Below are 11267 nucleotides of genomic sequence, written 5' to 3'. Positions count from 1 at the left end.
GTCCGGTTCCTTCCACCTCTGCAGGCGGGAGGCAGGTTTGCTGGGCAGCGGCGCACGGCCGTGCAGCTTCGCCGCGTGCGCTTCTACACCGGCGCCGAGGCCAGGTCCAACAGGCATCCAGCAAAGAAAGCCTTTCAGTGCAATAATCAATGGGAAGATTTTTACTCGGGGAACAAAAGTTTAAAATGCTTTGAAAGCACCGTTTCAGAAAATAACTGTAGTAATACTTGGGTTTTTTTTTTTTTTTTGGGGGGGGGGTGGGGGGGGAGAGGAAGCACCGTCTCACAAAGGTCTGTTCCCCAAGGTTTCATGCTTCCTTTAAGAGCAGAAACACAAAAAGACACGTTAAACCCTTTTTCTGCCAGCACAGACGAAACAAACAGAACGACCACACACAAAAAGTTGCTCATTTGGAGAAATTGCAGACAATTGCCATTTGAAGAAACAGAGCAGACAGCAGGAAGAGAAAGGGAAAAAAAAAAAAAAAGAAAAAGAAAAAAGCAGGCTACAAAGGATGCACCATTGTCAAAAGTGCTGTGGCAGCCGGCAGTTACTAGGAGACCAGGACGGGCCATTATTCCGGCTTGGGAGAAGAGGATTCCTGCTAGCTAAGTCACCCAGAGCGTTTCATCAAGCTGTAGGGGGAAAAACCAGCAAGGAAAAAACCCCACACCCCCAAAACGCGTCCCCCCACCTCCCCGCCACAGTTAGATGCGATGGAGAGCCTCTGCGCCCACCTGCTCAGCCAAACTTACCTTGCGCGCGTGGAGACGTTAGGGGCTAAATCGAGGTTTACCCGACTGCGTTCTGTTATCGCTGCTGATTATTTGCTTTGGGGCTCATCGAGGGAGCCGCGCGGTGCTGCGGGGGCCGGCCCCGGAGCTCCTTCTGCGCCGCGAGCGGAGGAGTTGAATCCTTGTGACCGTATCTGCGCAAGGAGCCAAAGTTTAATCTCTTTCCCCATTAGCATAGGAGCATAAAATAGGGGTTTTGGCTAGGCGGGCCTAAAGTTTGTCTAGACGACGTTTCACGAGTTGCAAACTTCATCACGAATGAAGCCGCACGTGATGACCGGGGAAAGCGGACTTCAGAAATTCTCCGTGACACCAGAGTTCAGTAAAGCGTCATAGAGACATCCACAGGCGTTTTGGCCATTAGAGGCCATCTCCGTTAATAAAACGCAGCTCCCACTCATCTTGGATAACGCAGCGGACGGCCGAGATCGTCGTCTGCGAAGACGGAAAAACCCCGATGGAAATACTTACGCCGTCAGCTAGACCTACCCGGCGCGCGTTCTCCGTCTCCAGCAATTAGCTCGCCGCAGTTTGTTAATACTCCTTCCTCTTCCCCGCAAAATCCTCCTAATTTAAATTTCGCGAGGCTCAGAGCTGAGCGAACCTGCCCGCCTGAGCATTGAGCAGCCGGCTTCCCAGAACAGGCTGCTGCACCCTCCGGCAGCCCGGCAGCGGCGCCCGGGCCCTTACCGCCCCTCGTTCCCGCTGCCCGGGCTGCGGGGACGCCCGAGAGCGCGGCCAGGCCGTCAGCGCCGGCCAGCGCCCACGTTCGACGCCTGCCAAGAAATCAGAATTACTGCGGGAATACGAAGCCGTCGCGCCCCGTTCAAGCGGGGCCGTTTGTCCGTTTTGTCCCGTGCCTTGAAAAATGATTAGGAGTCAACCTCCGGTAAGCCCCAGTCCATTTCTTTTTAGGATACTGGGACCTGTTCTCCTTCCTTTGTTATCTTCCACTCTATCAGACTCTGTCTTTCTACTATTTTCTACCTACCATATCCAAAAACCAGCAGTGGCCCCAGATCCAAAGTAGAGGCTCGTTGCCAACCATCACCTCCCAAGCGTGCTAATACCTTACTCCGAGATGGCAAAAAGGATAACTCTCACAGGTAGGTACGATTTAACGCAAGAATGGCAGAACCTGATCTTTCCCACCGTTATGACAGCCTCAAGGCATCAATTTTCTCAAGTCGGGGGCCAAGGAGGTTTTCCAATCATAAACATTTTCCACACGTTCCAACGAGATGCCAAGGTCCTGAACACGAAGGAAGGTTGTTCGTAAAAAGCTTCCTTGCAAATTAATAAGGAACAAAAAGTTACTGTCATAAGAAGCCTACTGAACGTGATAACTTCTTTAAAAAGCATGACAATTGAAGAGTTGCCAGCCCTTGAGGTTTTCATCAGTTTGGCAATAGAGGGAAGCGTTCTCCCAGCAGTGGCTATCGGAGAGATTTGGCTACGTGAGAACTTCGGCTTCCAAAAAAAAAAAAAAGATTGGCTTGGTCATGAAAGAGCAAGAAAACGATATTCCCAGAGGCTTAGATGTCAGAATACAAACATAAACATCAAACAGTGTGAGATTTCATGATTCCTAAATCAGGCTAACTTGAGACAGGCTTTAAAGTGTTCTTTGACAAATTTGAGGGTGGCGGTAACCAAGCTCCTGCAGCTGGGTACACGGTGTAATTTTTTGCATGGAGGGACTGCTAAGTGCTTTCACAACACAAATAAAGACATTTTACAGTTTCACGCTCAAACTATCAGGCGGCTAATAGAGGCTTTGCAGCTCTCCAGCTCGTACGGACTAGGGCTGCCTATGTCCAGCGCTGCATCATTATGGAGATTATTAGACTTTAATGAGGTCTAGTGAATCAGCCATGCCTTTATGATTGCAATTGCCCATTTTAATAGCCATAGGTGTCTCCTAGATGCATTAATACTGGCTGTTCTAGTACGCTGTCCTATGTACACTCTATGCATAAAAGCAAATTTGGATATGCTTTTGTTGTTATAATTAATGCCAGGCCAATATCACACTGAGCACAGTCGCAATAAGAGAAATCGGTCCTGGAAAGCTTGCAAACTGAGCAGGCAAGAGGCAGAAAAGGAGAGGAGACGTTGCCGGCCCGAGATCACACGACAGGTCGAACGGCAGCGGCTGGCCGGGAGCTGGGTCTCCGGGACCCACCAAAGCCCTCCCCACTCCTCGGGGCACCAAAGCGCCTTTCAAGTCCTCTTCAAGTCTCTTCACTGTCGCTCCCTGGCATCTTTCCTTTTCTATCGCCGCTGAGACAAGAGTTTCTGCTTTTTCCCGGACCACGTAACCTGCAGAGCCGACGCGAGCTGTGCCGAGGAGCGACGGCTCCTTCTCGATGCAGCGCGGCTGAGCGGTTCGAGAATCTCCATTCCTACGCATAAATCCGGATCGTGCTATTGATTGCCCCGATAAACTTAACCAAGTTAGTCCAGGCTTTTGTCTCATCTGCCTTCTCTCTCTCTATAAAGATAACATTCACCTGCTTTCAGGGACGGAGCAGGACAGCACGATCACCAAGCGCTCTGGAAATCCTCCACTGGGGGGGGGGGGTGCCAAGCAGAAGCGATTATTCATGAAATCCCCAGTGTTGTGACTTGTTATTACACGCAGTAGACTAAAAACACAAGCGGGCTGGATGCATCACGTATTTGATCTAAGAATTACTACAGTTTTGCCAATTAGACTTAGACCCAGAACCCAAATACAACTGCTTCCCTCCTCCTCCCGCTCCCCCGCCGGAGCTCAGCACCAGCTGCCGCTTCACAGACACCAGCGTTTCCCCATCTTCCTGCGCTTTCAACAAACTCCAAAAGCAGCAGGTCTCTGATTGTTTTCCCTCCAATTAATGGCAGAGTGCACTGCTCCCTGAGAAAGATGCTGCAACGGGTAATGTCACATTAGGAAAACAAGCGCTCCCCCAGCCGCGGTTTTTCCAGCGCAGAAGGGAGCCGCACGGAGCCTCGGGAGGAGGGCATCCCTCGGCGCTGCCCGCAAAACCCACGGCAGCCCTCGCTCGCCTGGAAGCGTCGCCCATCAACCGTTGCCTGGGCCGGAGGGATGGGATCCGAGGGCTGAGGAACGAGGCTGCTCTGCTGCTCAGCGCGCCGGTGGCACGCCGGCATCCAGCCAGACACCGGAGGAACAGGGCAAGCTACTCCCGTGGGGAAACTCGGCTTGTACATGTTGTTCTGCAAAATAAGGCCTGAACCTCCTGGTGGGAAGGAAGGATTTAGTTTTGCCTGAGAGGTTTCCAGACCTACCAGAGCACCCATCTGCTACCCAAATGCCTTGTTCCCCACAGGCACATGCCCAGCGAGGAGGGGGGAGATGTTAAAAGGACAAAGCAGCCCCTTCGCCCCAGGTTCCTTAAGGTCACTCTTGGCACGACAGTTTGACCAGTTTGCTGTGCTCGAGTGCATCTCTTCCCAGCAGGATCATAGCGAGGGTTTCCTCTTGCATTCTTGTAAGATTGCAAACTACGGAAGGGCTGAGAAGAAAGTAGTGCTGTTTTTTACATAGAAATATTCCAATTTAAGTATCATTTTTATGTGCTACGGATAACTCTGACTTCCTCGGGTCCTGCTAGATTACCAAAGTATGTTGGGGTGCAAGGGTCACCGCGGGCGCAGCTTTTGGCACTGTGCGTGCCAGGAGGCCACATTACACTAGCATTCGCTATCCAAACAGCCCTTCCCTGTGCCCGCTGGCAAAAAGGCACCGCGCTAGATACCATTGCTTCGCCGTCTTCCAACTCGTACAGCACAACTGTTCCGGGAACCTTGGCTGCAAACACAGTCAGCGGCATTAATCAGCTCCAACACCGTCAGACTTTGCTGGTAGGGCTGGAGGAAAAACGTGGGTGAGTTGTAATTGAGCAGATCATGGAAGAGAACAGCGTCTGCCTGATGCACACGCGCGTGATCGCAACCGTCTGAGCAAAGCGCTTGTGGGGAGGAGACTGCAGGGGAGCATTGAGCCTCCGAGGCCGCTCGGATGTGGTTTGCAGCGGAGTTGCCTGCATCACCCCTGCTTGACGGTCACCCGCCTTGCAGAAGTCCTCGGGGTCCTCTCTCGGCTGCTGGATGAAGGTTGCTTGCCACGCTTGAGGTGCTCCGCGAGTCTCTGGCGCGGCGCTGTGTGCACCGGCTGAGAAAGCTTCTTGCAAAATACCTCCTCTGCCCTGTACGCCAGGTCATTCCTCTTAAAACAAAAAACACCCCCAAACCCACCCCCTCTCCTTCTCCTGACAACCCTCTCATCGAGGCTCCTCGCTCTGTTTGCGGCCGAACTAGCATCTGGTTGCTCGCCACCGCCTGAACCGCACTGTCTGTCTGAATTAGATTGTAAAGTCCCCTGGGACAAAGGGCCACATCGTCTTGTGTGTTCGTACAAAGTGTCAAGCACGCTGTCAGTGCTCAATAGATCGTTACAACAGCCTCCAAAGAGGCGCTTCAGCAGGTGAAGCATTGAAATAAAGGGGGGGGGGGGGAAGTTTCAGGGGAAGGAGGGAAAAAAAAGGAAAAGAGAATTCAGAAAAAAAAAGACTGTCAAGAGGCAGCAAGAGGAGGACAGGAATGGAAAACTTGTCCAGCTCTTTCAAATCCCATTAGGCCCTAAGTCCTCTGCAGAGAATTCCCAACTCAAACTGTTTCAAACCACACACCTGCTTGCACTAAAAAATATGCTAAATAATTCAGCTTCACTCGCGTGCTCTTGAGCTGCAGAATCCTCCTCGCTCCTGTGGCATTTGGACATTTGTGCAGTATTTTACAGGGAAGACTACAAAAAGACGAGGACCCTCCGGGGGACAGAGGGAGGGAAGGGAGGGCATCCGGGCACGGCAACCGTGCTCGGGGACAGCAGCTTGCTCTGCCGGCGCCGCTGCTCTCTGCCAAGCTACATGGAGTCCGTGTCAGCGTGGTGGCTGCAACACGCAGGGAAAAGAGAGGCACCATGCACAGGATAAAGGCAGGGAGAAGGGAGGGCTGGTGTGTTTTCCACCTGCCAGGTTTTTCTGATCTGTGGCAGATGTCTCTCCGCTTTCAACTGCATCAAGAAGTGTCCGCTTTCATCTATCCTCCTCATTGGGAAATTTTCCTGTAAGGGGAAAAAATTATATCTTCCTCTGTCTACTCAAAGCATCTCACCGCCAAGGACACATGCCTGATCTCCTGCACATCACTTTAGGACTTTATCCAAGAACGGTGGCTCTCTCCTGCTCCCGCCACTTCTGTCAACCATTTGAAAAACCGAGGGCTCCGGGGAGTCCCTCCATTCCCCTCCTCGGCACCGCCAAGGCCAAGGGTCGAACCCCAATGACGTACACTCCTCCTGAAAGCTGCACATGCATCCAAGACGGACATTCGTTACCTCCTACGCTACTTCACACAGGCTCTTAAATTTTATGTCCTGCTCAGAAAACTACAATCCCAAGAAGAAAAAAAAAAAGAACATAAGGCATCTAAAAAAAGATTCCTCAATGGACTCTACACACACATGTGGGACTCATGGTTAAATAAAGAAGTAGAGCTAACACATGATAAAGCAGCCCAGGAGCCTACTGTGCCTGCCTATCAGTTTGAGGATTCACTGCTGGTTTGTAAGCTTTTCGAAACTGCAGCCTTAAGACACTAATTTTAACTACCCTGTTCTCACTTCTTGCCTCCAGTATTAGACACCATCCCACTGAGACAGCGGTCAGATGCTGAGATACCCAGTAGAGAGTCTCTCGTAATTTCTGTCACTGCTGTCTACCTTCAAGTGCTTAAAAACGTTCGCACCCAGCTCAAATTGGCATTTGTTTCAGTTATCAGAGAGAAAGCCTAGCTATTCTTGCATGTACTGTTATCCCACAGGCAAGTGTTGCTTACCTTGCAGATTTTATTTTGATCTCCTTAGCCCACTGGATGGTCTGGCACTTTGTCACGGGAAGAAAAATATTTACTTATACCACTGGTGGCCAGCTTTGTGTTTGCAGCCTCTGTTAGAGCAAACATGATATCTTAATGATGGGACTTGCTGGCTTGCTGAACTCAGACAGATGGGATTTTAATTCAATTAGTATACTTTAATTACCTATCATAATAAAAAAAACTGGACACAAGTGGATGGGTTTTTTGAGCTGCTATCAATGCTATCACATGCTTATCAATGATAAGCAGTAAACATTGTACAGTGGTTTCTTCCTACCAGTCCTCTTCCTCACCGCTAAAAAAGGCTGGATTTTATGTACAGTTCTGTAAATTTCGCCTGATCTCTCCTTATGTACTTAAAATAAACAGAAGCAAGCCCTCAAGCGGGCAGCGCACACTAGTACCTCAAACAGAAGAGCTGTGAAACGGGACACCTATACGTTAATCCATCTTCTCCCAACATTTCAAGTTACAGCAGTATCCTAAAGTTCAACGTATTTTTGCTTTGCAGACTGTAACCCACTTTCCACACGTGCTGGAGAAGTTAATGTCAGTAAAGAGGTCCGAACGTGATTTAAGAAATAATTGATCTTGACACAAGGATGTGCCAGACCATTTCTTCTGGTCCCTCTCAAAATTATTTTCTAAGAAAAGCCCCAAGACAAACAATAATCAGGGCCTGTTAAAAAGAGCCTACCTCTAGGACTGATCTGATACGACTGGGACAAACTCACGGCTAGAAAGTATTGAGATGCAAGAAATCTCCCCGAAGCTGTTATTTTGTGAAAATTACTTATTTTGAAGTCTGTTTCTATCACACAGCCTTGTGTGTGCCTAGGGATGGAACCAAATTTTGGAAAAATATCCCTTTTCATCTGGTTGATATCTGGGGATATTTCATCCATAAAACACCAATAGAGCAAAGGCAGGCCTCAGAAGACAATTTTCCATTTCCATTTTTACGAGCAAAAGGGTGTATCTTGGCATCCTCTTGGTTTATTATTTCTATTTTAGGAATGAAGCTCAGAAAACAGGTGGAATTTGAGCTTCAAATTGTTCAAAACTCTGACCACAAGATGTGACACTACAGCATGCTTGCAACATTCAATAAACCTCTGAAAACAAGGTACTGGCCCAATTTTTTCTTGGCAGCTCTCGAGCCATGCATCCATTGCCAAGAACAGAACGAGCAGAGGGAGTGGCGATACAAACTTCCCCAAATCTCCCATTCTAACAAATGGCGAATAAATACCGAGACCCAATCTAGGCACAGCTTTCTGCTGAGACCGCCAATAATGGGACCAGCGGTGTCAAAACTCAATGAAAGACTGGTCTATAAAAAAGAAAAAAGGAGGGGGGGAAAAAAAAAAGCAGAGGTCAACTCATTTCTGCTAAGATACTGAGCACCCAAAAGACAGTAAAGGTTTGAGGTTTTGGGCTGGTTTGTTGTTTTTTAAAAACTACTAAAGAGATGAATGTCTTGCCAAGGCTTAAATACCACCTATTTTCTGAGGTATCAGGCTGACTTCCCATCATATCTGCTGTTCTCGCCTTACAGTGCCATTTTACAGAGGAATATACCCACACGTTCTTCGTAGAACGCAAATTTATAGCCAGAGGTTTAAAATATAGTGGCAAGTAGTAAAATATATTTTAAATACTTCGTGGCTGTTCACCAACAGGAAATGTCTCCTTAGATCCAAAAGCTAAGAAGCGTCTCCCTCCCCACACGCAGCAAGGAGTGAGCACGCGGCTGAGCAGCGCTCCCCTGTGCACCGCGACACGTCAGCACTGGGGGCAGGAGGGGAGGCAGAAATGGAGCCGCCAGTCAAAAAGATACAGTTTTTAATTCACGAAAGTTTATCTCCATGATGTTGCCTGTCAGCCACTGCTCAACTGAGGGATGCAAATATCTATCTATATCTATCAATCATCGTATATCATCACAACCAGCATAGCAGCTCCAAAGAAGAGCAGTGCTGGTTCAGTGGCACCAGGTAAATGGCAACCTGTTAAGATTTAATTTTGGAGAACCATGCTGTCAAAGAGTACTTAGACAACAAGACTTAAAAAACCAACCCAAACACTCAACAATACAGCAAAAAAAAAAAACCACTTAGACCCTACAGCCTAGCTCCATGCCACAGTAAAGCACCCGCAGTAAATATAACCTCACAGAATGATGCATTCCAGAAGTCCTAGCAGCCCTGGAGTGCAAGGGAATTATTTCTGAGGGGCTGAAATGAAAAAGGAAGGCTTAAACATATTTGCGGTATGCAAAATACTCCTCTTTTTTCCTTGCCTTTTGAGGCTTCAGCATCTAGAAATAAATCCAGCTCATTAAAGAAAATTTTGTAGTTTAGTTTTGTTTACAGGCCCCAGATAAGTAATGTCTGCTACCTAATTCAGGTTTTACCATCTGCCACATCACATTAGAAACCAGAACTGCAAGGTGGTTGCTTTTATTTTATTATTATTATTTTTTAATTCAGGAGAATCTGAGTTAGGTAGTGACATCACACTGGACAAAACAGAACCAATAAGAGAAAGGCATTTTAATTTCACATCCTCTAGAAAAAAAAAATACTATTGTGATCCATAAGAGTATCTCCTGTACATTTATGTCTAAATGTTCTAGAGCTGCGATAGCTGCAAGTGATGAAGTTGAGCATCTTAAGATGTCCCCGCCTCTCAGCAAAGCCATAGCAGAGGGCAAGTATAGCATGTGAAACCATTTCCTGTTGGCCCATATACATTTGCAGTGGATTAGAAGCAAGCACGCACGCAATGAATTACTCTAGCTCAGCTGTGCCAACATACCTTTTTAAGATATGCTAATTTCTCAGGTTGCTATTGGGTAAACACACCATTAGAGAACAACATTATCTCAAGGAGGCGCACAGGGACAGAGGGACAATGAAATATCTTGCCCAAGTCTGCTATCTCCTCGCTCTACGGAGTTCAGAATAGAATCAAACCTCCCCAAATCCACTCCTCTGTTCTCAATTAAAATAACAGAGCGGGTGAGCCTGCGTTATCCTGCAAGCTGTGCCTCATCAATGCCTCATCAATGCCTCACGAGTAACATGCTAGTTAAAGCAATGAGTACTAGATATTTCTGGATCTTAGTCCACTTCCCATACCTTACAGTTTAAACCATTTCCAAATACAAATACTGTAACTTGCTAAACCATTCTACGTTCCTGTTCCCTGCTCATAGTGAAACCTTCTGTCAAGTCCTACTACCCTACTTACGAACAGGGACTTTAGAAACAGAAAACTTTTAGTCTGCTAGCTCTCATGACACTAGCCACACAAAGCATTGCCCACTTGTCCTTGCAACAGGGTTGAAGAATCTGACAAGTCTCCAACGAACGATGGATCTTTCCGCAAGTTGTAATCTAGCCTCACTGCTCCCACAGACTAAAAACCTTGACATCCTGTTCAGCTATTTTTGTCAAGTGTTTTGTTGTTTGGCAAAAACTCAACAATAAGCAATAAGTTTGCCAACACCACCTGCCTAGAGGGGTTGAAAGAAAAAAAAAAGGCAGAAGACAAAGAAAAAAGTTGGTTGGAAAGAAAGGAAGTGAGGACACAAACTGCAATGCAGCATAGTTTAGATAGATCAGTACAGCAGCAACTAGAATCAACCACAGAAAATTCTCCTCTACTAGGAAGCAAAAAAAAGCAACAAAAATCTTGCAAGTCCTACCGTAAGAAGATAAAACAATTAGGTGTGAACAGGAAAAAGAGAAAGGACCCACCTCAGCTATGAGATGCAACAGTCTTAAGGGTCAATGTTTATATGGTTCCATGTCACCAAGCTAAGGACAGCACTGCAGACAAAGCACTCCAGCTATCGCATTAGAAGTGCCAGCAAGGAGTAGGTTTGGAGACATCCATGCATGGATGTCACACTTCAGAAGGATGCCACAGCATTAAACATTGAGCGCTACCATACCCATCTCTTTCCATGTCAGAACCAGATTCCTCAGTTTGATTAAGTGCTTTCTCTATTAGGTTTGAATGACTAAAAATGCTCAGGGAGAACCTCCATGTCTGTCAAGAGATTTCCAAAGGAACCGGAGCAACAGTTTGAAAACGGTTTTCATTTGTTCATTTTCATCCCACCACTCCTAGATTTACAAGCTCTGCCTATTTCAAGGCTCAAAAAACTTCATTATCAGCTTGTTAGAAATATTTGCAGTTCTTGTCCTCAACACTGCTCCCCAGTGGCAAGAGTCAACAGTTTCTTCTTCAATCTTTGCTCAGTTACCACATTCCTCACAGAGGAGCTCAAAGTAACGTTCCTGCATTGGGATCAGAGAAAATATTCTGGTATAATATAGGATATTGTTTGTTTTTTGGAAGGGAGGAGGAGGTGTTCCAATGCCCATCCAATTTATCATCCACATCTATATTAATTTATCCCCCTTCTTGGCCACTGACGCTTTTTAATTATTCAAAGAGGAGGCCTACATTTTGTCTTTCTTGTCTGTGACTTTTCGAAACTTGATGGAATAACTG

This window comes from Struthio camelus, chromosome 25, assembly GCF_040807025.1.
Source record: "Struthio camelus isolate bStrCam1 chromosome 25, bStrCam1.hap1, whole genome shotgun sequence".
Taxonomy (NCBI): Eukaryota; Metazoa; Chordata; class Aves; order Struthioniformes; family Struthionidae; genus Struthio; species Struthio camelus.
Note: the sequence above shows the minus strand (reverse complement) of the source record.